The following is a 13050-nucleotide window of genomic DNA, read 5'->3' as shown; positions in this document are numbered from 1 at the left end:
CCACCCATTTTTACCTACCTCATCCCCATACTGTTTTTATTTATTTACTTTTCTGCTCTTTTGCACACCAATATCTCTACCTGCACATGACCATCTGATCATTTATCACTCCAGTGTTAATCTGCTAAATTGTAATTATTCTCCTACCTCCTCATGCCTTTTGCACACAATGTATATAGACTCTTTTTTTTTTTTTTTTCTACTGTGTTATTGACTTGTTAATTGTTTACTCCATGTGTAACTCTGTGTTGTCTGTTCACACTGCTATGCTTTATCTTGGCCAGGTCGCAGTTGCAAATGAGAACTTGTTCTCAACTAGCCTACCTGGTTAAATAAAGGTGAAATAAAAAAATATATATTTTTTTTTAGGTGTTTCTCCTATTCTTCTCTGCAGATTCTCTCAAGCTCTGTCAGGTTGGATGGGGAGTGTGCTGCAGAGCTATTTCCAGGTCTCTCCAGAGATGTTCGATCAGGTTTAAGTCCCGGCTCTGGCTGGGCCACTCAAGTACATTCAGAGACTTGTTCCGAAGCCACTCCTGCGTTGTCTTGGCTGTGTGCTTAAGGGTTGTTGTCCTGTCTGGAGCAGGTTTTCATCAAGAAACTCTCTGTACTTTGCGCCCTTACTCTTTCCCACGATCCTGACGAGTCTCCCAGTGCCTGCCGCTGAAAAACATCCCCACAGCATGATGCTGCCACCACCATGTGTCACTGTAGGGATGGCGCCAGGTTTCCTCCAGATGTGACACTTGGCATACAGGTGTCACATCTTAGTTCAATCTTGGTTTCATCAGACCAGAGAATCTTGTTTCTCATGGTCTAAGAGTCCATTAGGTGCCTTTTGGCAAACTCCAAGCGGGCTGTCATGTGCCTTTTACTGTGGAAAGACTTCTACTTGTCCACTCTACCATAAAGGCCTGATTGGTGGAGTGCTGCAGAGATGGATGTCCTTCTGGAAAGTTCTCCCATCTCCACAGAGGCACTTTGGTCTCCTCCCTGACCAAGGCCCTTCTCCTTTGATTGGTCAGTTTGTCTGAGCAGCCAGATCTAGGAAGAGTCTTGGTGGTTCCAAACTTCTTCCATTTAAGAATGGTGGAGGCCACTGTGTTCATGGGGACCTTCAATGCTGCAGAAATGTTTTGGTACACTTCCCCAGATCTGTGCCTCAACACAATCCTGTCTCAGCTCTACGGACAATTCCTTAGACATCATGGCTTGGTTTTTTCTCTGACATGCACTGTCAACTGTGGGACCTTACATATACAAGTGTTTGCCTTTCCAAGTCATGACCAATCAATTGAATTTACCCCAGGTGGACTCCAATCAAGTTGTAGAAACATCAAGGATGATCAATGGAGACAGGATGCACCTGAGCTCAATTTCGAGTTTCATAGCAAAGGGTTTGAATACTTATAAATTATGTAAATAAGTTTTTTTTTTTTTTTTAAATAGAAAATAGAAAAAAATTCTAAAAAACTGTTTTGCTTTGTCATTATGGGGTATTGCGTGTAGATAAATGAGGATGGTTTTTATTTGATCCATTTTAGAATAAGGCTGTAACATAACAACATTTGGAAAAAGTTAAGGCATCTGAATACTTTCCGAATGCACTGTAATTCCCCTATATCTTTCTTATTTAAGCCTGAATTCCATGTTATGCTCTGTTGCACATGGATATTAATCTATCATCATTTAGGAGAAATGTAGGAGTACTGTTTGGGGGTTCTGGTGTCCAAGAAGTTAATTCAGGAACAACAACAGTGTCTGGTGTCTGCTCCATGCAGACGAGGAGTCAGCAGAGCCAAGTTCTTTGTGTCCCCAGACTCAATAATAATGGTATATAATACAATGTGACTAACAGGACAGAATGTGTCAACATCTTATATCTTAGTGTTTGTGGCCCCAGTGGGAATTGAACCCACAACCCTGGCTCAGCTCAGCAGGATTTAGCATCACAATCTCTTTATCTCAATCTCTTCATTCAAAGTCTCAATCGTGGACACTTACTGACTGTTGTGGCTGCTTTGTGTGATGTATTGTTGTCTCTACCTTCTTGACCTTTGTGCTGTTGTCTGTGCCCAATAATGCTTGTACCATGTTTTGTGCTGCTACCATGTTGTGTTGCTACCATTTTGTTGTTATGTTGTGTTACTACCATGCTGTGATGTCATGTGTTGCTGCCTTTCTATGTTGTTGTCTTAGGTCTCTCTTTATGTAGTGTTGTGTGTTTTGTCCTATATTTATATTGTGCTCATTCATAAAAAAAAAAATCCCAGACACCCGTCCCCGCAGGAGGCCTTTTGCCTTTTGGTAGGCCGTCATTGTAAATAAGAATTTGTTCTTAACTGACTTGCCTAGTTAAATAAACGTTAAATAAAAATAAATAAATACAATTCACAGGAGAGGTTTTGCTCACAGAGGTGGTTTGCTCACATTGCCCCTGCTGTAGATGTCGTGACCAGTGACTTACCCTCCACAGGAAACGTCAGTTTGGGATAATGACCTGTTTCCTCACATGGAGGCACGCCGGTGTATTTACGTTCCTCTGCTATTTACCCCTGACCTCACCCACCAGAGGGAAGTCAATGGTGAAGAATGGGACTGCAGACGTTTGTGATGTTCATAAATTCTGTGTGTGTGTCATCAAGTGGATGAATGGTATACACTGGATGTGTACGTTAGCTTACTGACGTTTAGGGTCCAGGGTTACTAGGGTTACTGTATAGTGTTCAATGGTATGGACACTGTTGAAATTGCTAAATACTAGCTTAGTCTTGGCTAGTCAAACTACATGTTTCTGTAGCTACATCACATTTCAGATGACCCTGGTTATGTGTTTTAGTATTAGTCCGAGTTCAGACATACTCTGCTGGGGTCCATGCTCATACGTTCCCATGTTCCTCTGATCAGTCCTGCCTCCTTCCCTCCATAGTGAGAGGTTAGTTGTTTGAGTGTGAGCGGGTCATGTCTTTGGCATGACGGGGTGCTGGTTTGACGGCTGGCTTGGCTGGGACAGAGGCTGGAGCTGTACAGAGCTAGAGGGATGACGGGAAGAGACGGGGCTGGTTTGACGGCTGGCTTGGCTGGGACAGAGGCTGGAGCTGTACAGAGCTAGAGGGATGGAGGGAAGAGACGGGGTGCTGGTGTGACGGCTGGCTTGGCTGGGACAGAGGCTGGAGCTGTACAGAGCTAGAGGGATGAAGGGAAGAGATGGGGCTGGTGAAAAGGTGGAAGAGACAGGGGCCTGTTGAAATGGAGGATGAGGGATAGCACCTCTGTGGAAACCGCTCGCCAATCTCTCTTTCTACTTCAGCTACTTGGCACATGCTCGGACTGATGCTCCAGCTGAGTGAGAATGTTATGTCTTGTTTTTTGGGAGCTATGCGTAGTCCCTGGGCAGCAGAGCGCAGTGCAGCATGTGGCGAGGAACTGATCCTTACCTGCTGTGAGCGTGCACTACATGACCCAGGTCAAAAGCGTTTGCGTGTAGCGCGTGACAGGGTTGAACGGGGTTACCATGCAATAACAATAACAAGCTCATGCCTTACAGCTACTTTGATGACCAACGCCACCCTCATGGTAAAAGGCTGTTGTTGTTGGGGAAATGCCACCCTCATGTTAAAAGGCTGTTGTTGTTGGGGAAATGCCACCCTCATGGTAAAAGGCTGTTGTTGTTGGGGAAATGCCACCCTCATGTTAAAAGGCTGTTGTTGTTGGGGAAATGCCACCCTCATGGTAAATGGCTGTTGTTGTTGGGGAAATGCCACCCTCATGGTACAGTGCCTTGCGAAAGTATTCGGCCCCCTTGAACTTTGCGACCTTTTGCCACATTTCAGGCTTCAAACATAAAGATATAAAACTGTATTGTTTTGTGAAGAATCAACAACAAGTGGGACACAATCATGAAGTGGAATGACATTTATTGGATATTTCAAACTTTTTTAACAAATCAAAAACTGAAAAATTAGGCGTGCAAAATTATTCAGCCCCTTTACTTTCAGTGCAGCAAACTCTCTCCAGAAGTTCAGTGAGGATCTCTGAATGATCCAATGTTGACCTAAATGACTAATGATGATAAATACAATCCACCTGTGTGTAATCAAGTCTCCGTATAAATGCACCTGCACTGTGATAGTCTCAGAGGTCCGTTAAAAGCGCAGAGAGCATCATGAAGAACAAGGAACACACCAGGCAGGTCGGAGATACTGTTATGAAGAAGTTTAAAGCCGGATTTGGATACAAAAAGATTTCCCAAGCTTTAAACATCCCAAGGAGCACTGTGCAAGCGATAATATTGAAATGGAAGGAGTATCAGACCACTGCAAATCTACCAAGACCTGGCCGTCCCTCTAAACTTTCAGCTCATACAAGGAGAAGACTGATCAGAGATGCAGTCAAGAGGCCCATGATCACTCTGGATGAACTGCAGAGATCTACAGTTGAGGTGGGAGACTCTGTCCATAGGACAACAATCAGTCGTATATTGCACAAATCTGGCCTTTATGGAAGAGTGGCAAGAAGAAAGCCATTTCTTAAAGATATCCATAAAAAGTGTTGGTTAAAGTTTGCCACAAGCCACCTGGGAGACACACCAAACATGTGGAAGAAGGTGCTCTGGTCAGATGAAACCAAAATTGAACTTTCTGGCAACAATGCAAAACGTTATGTTTGGCGTAAAAGCAACACAGCTGAACACACCATCCCCACTGTCAAACATGGTGGTGGCAGCATCATGGTTTGGGCCTGCTTTTCTTCAGCAGGGACAGGGAAGATGGTTAAAATTGATGGGAAGATGGATGGAGCCAAATACAGGACCATTCTGGAAGAAAACCTGATGGAGTCTGCAAAAGACCTGAGACTGGGACGGAGATTTGTCTTCCAACAAGACAATGATCCAAAACATAAAGCAAAATCTACAATGGAATGGTTCAAAAATAAACATATCCAGGTGTTAGAATGGCCAAGTCAAAGTCCAGACCTGAATCCAATCGAGAATCTGTGGAAAGAACTGAAAACTGCTGTTCACAAATGCTCTCCATCCAACCTCACTGAGCTCGAGCTGTTTTGCAAGGAGGAATGGGAAAAAAATGTCAGTCTCTCGATGTGCAAAACTGATAGAGACATACCCCAAGCAACTTACAGCTGTAATCGCAGCAAAAGGTGGCGCTACAAAGTATTAACTTAAGGGGGCTGAATAATTTTGCACGCCCAATTTTTCAGTTTTTGATTTGTTATAAAAGTTTGAAATATCCAATAAATGTTGTTCCACTTCATGATTGTGTCCCACTTGTTGTTGATTCTTCACAAAAAAATACAGTTTTATATCTTTATGTTTGAAGCCTGAAATGTGGCAAAAGGTCGCAAAGTTCAAGGTGGCCGAATACTTTTGCAAGGCACTGTAAATGGCTTTTGTTGGTGGGGAAATACCACCCTCATGGTAAATGGCTGTTGTTGTTGGGGAAATGCCACCCTCATGGTAAATGGCTGTTGTTGTTGGGGAAATGCCACCCTCATGGTAAATGGCTGTTGTTTTTGGGGAAATGCCACCCTCATGGTAAATGGCTGTTGTTGTTGGGGAAATACCACCCTCATGGTAAATGGCTGTTGTTGTTGGGGAAATGCCACCCTCATGGTAAATGGCTGTTGTTGTTGGGGAAATGCCACCCTCATGGCAAATGGCTGTTGTTGTTGGGGAAATGCCACCCTCATGGTAAATGGCTGTTGTTGTTGGGGTAATGCCACCATCATGGTAAATGGCTGTTGTTGTTGGGGTAATGCCACCATCATGGTAAATGGCTGTTGTTGTTGGGGTAATGCCACCCTCATGGTAAATGGCTGTTGTTGTTGGGGAAATAGTAACTTGTACGTAAGTGAAGACATGGTTGGGAGGAAGAACAGCTGCTGACTCAGTTATGAAGTGTTGTTTCTACAATCTATTTGGGAATACCTGTTCTTTGTACATGGTTGGAAATACTTTTTGTGTCCTGCAGACAACCTTCCTTTATTTTATTCTGGGCTCAACTGACTGTCTAGTTCTGGTCACCACTGTGGAGTATCTTACATTAGATGAGGTACTCTTTAAAAATGAGGACATGTGTAACTAATAATGTCCCTCATAGCCTGCCTCTATCTCTGCTTGTCGTCTGAGGAGAGGAGCGACCAGCAGCTGAACTCTTCTCACACGTGATGTATCTCCCAACGGCTGGGTCGTCTGGGTTGTCTGGGTCGTAGAGGACAGACGGGAACACACAGAGTCTCTCTGCCCCAAAGCCCGGTGTGAGGAGCCCAGCGCAGGGACTAGTGTTTGGTTCTGTTTCGTACAACGTCCCACACCGGAGGTTCAACCCCGCCGCCAGCCTGCCGTCCCGGAGAAAAACACAGAGCAGTAGACCAACTCAACACAAACCCACAAATGCCAGAGAGATTGATGGCAGGACAGCAAATTCAACCCGTGCCCAACTGCCAAAGCTAGTGTTAGCAAACAAGTGTTCCGACTGGTATTTCACACAGTAGTCCAACCCTCGATGGTAGTGTTACCATAGTTACCAGAGAAAGGATGAACCCTTTCTTCACGATGTCAACATTACAACCCCTCTCCTTAAGGAGAGTGGAGATTGAGGGCTTGAATACATTATTTACCTATTACAGTGAAGGAACAGGTCCTGTAATAGCCGACTAGCTTTATGGCAGAAAGTGATGTTTTGTTCTGCATCATTTGCTTTAATGACATCATACCAATTAAAGTGTAAAGACCCATCCTGTGATGATTGAGAGATCTGTTTGAACTAAATTACCCTTAAATATGTTCCATTTTTCGTAATGCTATTACAGACATAATATTAAACAGACACTCACTGTCATGGGGAGGGACGTTAACCACACATAATCCATTGGGAGATTTCAGTCAGCTGCCACACACACACACACACACAACACAACACAACACAACACAACACACATTATCCATTGGGAGATTTCAGTCAGCTGCCACACACACACACACACAACACAACACAACACACATCCATTGAGAGATTTCAGTCAGCTGCCACACACACACACACACACAACACAACACAACACAACACACATTATCCATTGGGAGATTTCAGTCAGCTGCCACACACACAACACAACACAACACAACACACATTATCCATTGAGAGATTTCAGTCTGCTGCCACACACACACACACACACACACACACACACACACACACACACACACACACACACACACACACACACACACACACACACAACACAACACAACACAACACACATGATCCATTGAGAGATTTCAGTCTGCTGCCACACACACACACACACACACACACACACACACACACACACACACAACACAACACAACACAACACAACACAACACAACACACATGATCCATTGAGAGATTTCAGTCTGCTGCCACACACACACACACAACACAACACAACACAACACAACACACATGATCCATTGAGAGATTTCAGTCTGCTGCCACACACACACTTGGGAATATCACTGTCTGGGTGGATTTTCTTTCTTCTCCAGAACTCAATATAGTGTTGTTCAAACCGCCCCATTAACAATTAGGATTGAGAACATTTTGACTAAACAGACGACACGTTATGCAGGCTGCAGGTGGTTCGGTGGGGGGACATTTATAAAGAGGGAATGATATTTTCCATGTTTGTGTGCCAAAACAAAACAGGGAACGAGGAAATGCCTCTGTAGCGAGTGCTTGATATATGAATGCGTGAATAATGAACCTGTGGTAGCAGGAAACCCACAGAGAGTTTATACATTTCTCAACTCCACCGCTCGTTGAGTAATTGACTTATTTTACTAATTATAGTCGTGGGCTTTAGAAGGATAGTCGTCTCAGTGGTATGGTACAGGCTCAGTCCCGGTGGCTGGGTTACCCACATCTAACTTGTGTGTGTCATTGTCACACACTGTTGTCCAGCTCAGGTCAGTAAGGTTAATATTCTCCAACATATGTATGTCTGGGATACAGTTTTAATGTATTCATCATGGGACAAACAGGGCATACTAACCCTGCTGGAGAGCTACTGGGCATGCAGGGTTGTGTTACGGCTCTAACATACGTCATTCAGGTTCAGATGGTGTGTTAGGGCAGGGATGGAACAAAAGCCTGCACTCCCTTTTCCTGAAACCACCTCAGCAGGGTTGGCGCTCCCTCATGTTTTGCTCTGTATTGGTGACTTCACCTGTCCTTGCACCCGAGCCAAAATAGACAGAGACGTAATAACGAGGCAGAAAGACAGGTCATTGGTCTGTGTCGGAACAGTTTCAACTTTCCAGAGGTCATGACGTATCTGTGCTGGAAGACCAGTTGCATATCTGGGGACCGTCCTTTCTGGTTATAGTGATAAATAGGGCCGTTCCAACACCATCTGAAGGCTGATGTTCACATGATGAATCTGTCTCAATCTTGCACCTTTTTATCCATTACATTTCGTCCTTCTCAGAAGTGGTTCTTGAATCCTTAATTAGGTATCAAATGGCAATGAATTCCGACACGTTTTGACGACCTTATCAAAAGCTGTTCTGAAGGCCCATAAAAAACAGAGAGGAATATTTTCCAACCTAGCCTTCATTTGGCAGGGCGATGGAGTGGATGCTGTATTGAGATCTCTGGAAAAGGGGACCGTCTGCATTTTTCAGAGGAGCATGTGACTCCAGCTTTATGAAATGTTCTCACAGGCAAACGTGTCCAATCCTCGGCCAAACTCGACAGCTGTAATTCTACTAAATGGGAGTGAGTTCAGCAGTCAACCCGAACACAACTCGGCGGCGATATAACACCGCAGTAACAGAAACGATATTCAGAGTCGCACCCAGCTGCACTCTTGCGCCTCTCTCGTTCTCGCTTCTTAAACTTCAGCTGACTTCCTCTGACCATGGGAACCACAGAAGACAACCATCGATCATCTCTGTAGTCTGCGGCCATCGGCCAGAATCTGAGGTCACCTGACCAAGCAGAATTTGAATAATTGACCAATTGAATCTCATTCTTGTCTTCTCCTCTTTTTCTGTTTGACTTCGCTAACGCTGCTGCAGATCAGTGTCATGGTTTACAGCCAATGGGGACTTTTCAGTTAATGAAGTGAATGTTCTGTAACTAAGGTTGCAAAGCTAGTGGTAATTTACCAAAGTTACCAGAATCTTCTGTAATTTTGGTAGTCGATGGCAATTTATGGTAACTTTGGTCACTTACGTTTCATAGCTTTTAAAAAATGTATTCACATATTTTATTCATTTTTTAAATCTCTGTCCATATTGTCCTTGAGTTTCTAGTGGATAGACCACATGGTTCAAGAGAAAATAGCCTTCAAATTACATTCAAATCCTTGAAAGTTACCAAAATTCTATTCGTATTCTGATAAACTTCTAAAGTAATATACAGTACCCTCCCTTGGCAACCCCTCTGTGACTGTATATCTCAGTCAGGGCTGGGACTGTCTGTGAAAATGTAATGATGTAAATTTAACATAACATTTCTATCTAGAACTCTCCCAATGAGACACATGGTGTATGCAGTGTTTGTGAGTGACGCAATGAACACATCTCTGCTCTGCATTAGTGTTCTGTGAAAATCGAGTGTTCTTGAACGTCCTCTCTGTTGAACCTCTGTTACGTCATAGCTGCTCTGTGACTCCTTAGAATAGCAGCAGAAACCTCGATGAACCCTACAACGTACAGCCCTACAATATACTTCTTTGATATCTCAGCACTGACAGCCACACTGATGAATACATGTAGCTATTTATAATATGTACAATATTCAAGAATGATGACATGGAATGTAAATGTAATTGTTCAAGTTTGGTTTCGAGAAAGATCATGCATTGTATTAGACTAGCTACAGAACATGACTAACATGTTTAATGAACATGATTAATGAATGGTCCCATGTTGGGACAAATGGCCATGTCATCTCTCATCTCTCTGTCTGTGGTTGAGTGTTTAGTGCTGTGGCTGTGAATGTCTGTGTGTAACCTGGGTTGACCAGAGTGACTGCTGTGCTCGGCAGCTGCAGGGTTCAACCAGGCTCCTTGCATTAGAATGATCTGCCCCGGACCAGGGCCCAGCTGCCGGTCACGTTTGAGCTGTCGATCCAACACATTCATATTGAAACATTGCCCGTGTCTCTAACAGACAGCCTGTCAGCACCAGAGAACATGAGCTATGTGGGTAACACAAGTCCAACGCAGCAGCAGTCTCTCTCTGTCTGTCTGTCTGTCTGTCTGTCTGTCTGTCTGTCTGTCTGTCTTTGTCTGTCTGTCTCTCTGTCTGTAAGAACTAGTCACTGAGGATTTAAAGACAGTCAAACTAAATGATAGACCACAGATCAACATACCGTGGTGTATCAGATATTGTTGTTATCATGTACAAATGTTCACATCATGTTTTGATAGTTGGACTACTCCTGTAGTGTGGGAGTGAACTCAGTTGACATATTAGTCATCCCCACTAACTGCCAATGGGACAGATTAAAGGAAGTTGATCAAACAACAGGAAGCAGAGATATAATGGCGTATGCATACCACATTTCTGGGGCCGCTGTTTGACATAATAACATTTTGGCCTTGAGATGTAAGCACATGCAGGTTAACTACATGGATAGGAAGTCTGGGCAGGTATGATGTCAAAGATTCCATTCAACTGGTGGCTGTTCAATGTTTTTCCTTGATATGTAATGGAAGATAATACGGTGTCTAATAGATCAATAGAAACAGGATGAGTGGTTCCTGCCAGACACCATAATGTGAGACAGGTGGGGCAATAGAACAAATGGACAAAAAGTGTCCAGAAAAAGGTTGATATTTGTGTGTGTGTGTGTGTGTGTGTGTGAGAGAGAGAGAGAGAGAGAGAGAGAGAGAGAGAGAGAGAAGCAGCACTTGAGGACAGCCTATTTGTCTTATTAGAAAGGACTTTAATGAGGAGTGTGCCTAAAGTGGATGCAAGACAGATGCAGCTGACAATAAAATGGGCAGTGGTTATGATAATGTTATCTAGATCAACAGGAATGGGTGGTGGTTATGATAATGTTATCTAGATCAACAGGAATGGGGGGTGGTTATGATAATGTTATCTAGATCAACAGGAATGGGTGGTGGTTATGATAATGTTTTCAAGATCAACAGGAATGGGGGGTGGTTATGATAATGTTATCTAGATCAACAGGAATGGGTGGTGGTTATGATAATGTTTTCAAGATCAACAGGAATGGGGGGTGGTTATGATAATGTTATCTTAGATCAACAGGAATGGGGGGTGGTTATGATAATGTTATCTAGATCAACAGGAATGGGTGGGGGTTATGATAATGTTTTCAAGATCAACAGGAATGGGGGGTGGTTATGATAATGTTATCTTAGATCAACAGGAATGGGGGGTGGTTATGATAATGTTATCTAGATCAACAGGAATGGGTGGGGGTTATGATAATGTTATCTAGATCAACAGGAATGGGGGGTGGTTATGATAATGTTATCTAGATCAACAGGAATGGGGGGTGGTTATGATAATGCTATCAAGATCAACAGGAATGGGTGGTGGTTATGATAATGTTCTCTAGATCAACAGGAATGGGGGGTGGTTATGATAATGTTATCTAGATCAACAGGAATGGGTGGTGGTTATGATAATGTTATCTAGATCAACAGGAATGGGTGGTGGTTATGATAATGTTATCTAGATCAACAGGAATGGGGGGTGGTTATGATAATGTTATCTAGATCAACAGGAATGGGTGGTGGTTATGAATAATGTTATCTAGATCAACAGGAATGGGGGGTGGTTATGATAATGTTATCTAGATCAACAGGAATGGGGGGTGGTTATGATAATGTTATCTAGATCAACAGGAATGGGCGGCGGTTATGATAATGTTATCTAGATCAACAGGTTATGATAATGTTTTCTAGATAAACAGGAATGGGTGGTGGTTATGATAATGTTATCTAGATCAACAGGTTATGATAATGTTTTCTATATAAACAGGAATGGGTGGTGGTTATGATAATGTTATCTACATCAACAGGAATGGGCGGTGATTATGATAATGTTATCTAGATCAACAGGAATGGGTGGTGGTTATGATAATGTTTTCTAGATAAACAGGAATGTTTTCTAGATCAACAGGAATGGGCTGTGGTTATGATGATGTTTTCTAGATCAACAGGAATGGGCAGTGGTTATGATAATGTTTTCTAGATCAACAGGAATGGCGCGGGAAGGACATGGAAAACTGCAACATTACAACACGGTTTCAATACAGCATCAAATCTGAACCAGCTGTTCACTCGCTGTGTTCTGTTGATGTGAAGCTCTGCAGCAGAAGCACTACTGAGTTGTACTGTGCTAGAGATCAGCAGCCGGCCCAGTGGACAGATACTGGGAGATATAGCTCTTCTACTTCACCTAAACACCTCCGGTCCACTGAACCAAACTTCTATCCGTAGGAAATCATCACGCCAACGAATGGTTTTAACAGATAAAATCAAATGAGAATCAAGGAGAAGCTCCTTACAGGAGTAGTGTTAGAGGTTGGATTTATTTCCTTTGAGTGACCTGCCATGTCTCTATGTCCAACTCTCTTCTCTCTATCCACCTCTCTTCTCTCTATCCATCTCTCTTCTCTCTATCAACCTCTCTTCTCTCTATCCATCTCTCTTCTCTCTATCCACCTCTCTTCTCTCTATCCATCTATCTTCTCTGTCCAACTCTCTTCTCTCTATCCCATCTCTCTTCTTTGTCCAACTCTCTTCTCTATCCCCATCTCTTCTTTCTATCCACCACTCTTATCTATATCCACCTCTCCTCTCCCAATCCATCTCTCTTCTCTCTATCCACCTCTCTTTTCTCTATTCACCTCTCTTGCAGTCTCTCTCCATCTCTCTTCTCTCTCCCTCTCTCTGACTGTATCCCTACTACTCAGGAGAATACCTCTCCACTCTCTCCCTCTCTTCTCTCTCTCTCCCCTCTCTTCTATTATCTTTCTCTCCCTCTTTCACACTCTCTTGGGG

The sequence above is a fragment of the Oncorhynchus mykiss genome, chromosome 18, assembly GCF_013265735.2.
Source record: "Oncorhynchus mykiss isolate Arlee chromosome 18, USDA_OmykA_1.1, whole genome shotgun sequence".
Classification (NCBI taxonomy): Eukaryota; Metazoa; Chordata; class Actinopteri; order Salmoniformes; family Salmonidae; genus Oncorhynchus; species Oncorhynchus mykiss.
Note: the sequence above shows the minus strand (reverse complement) of the source record.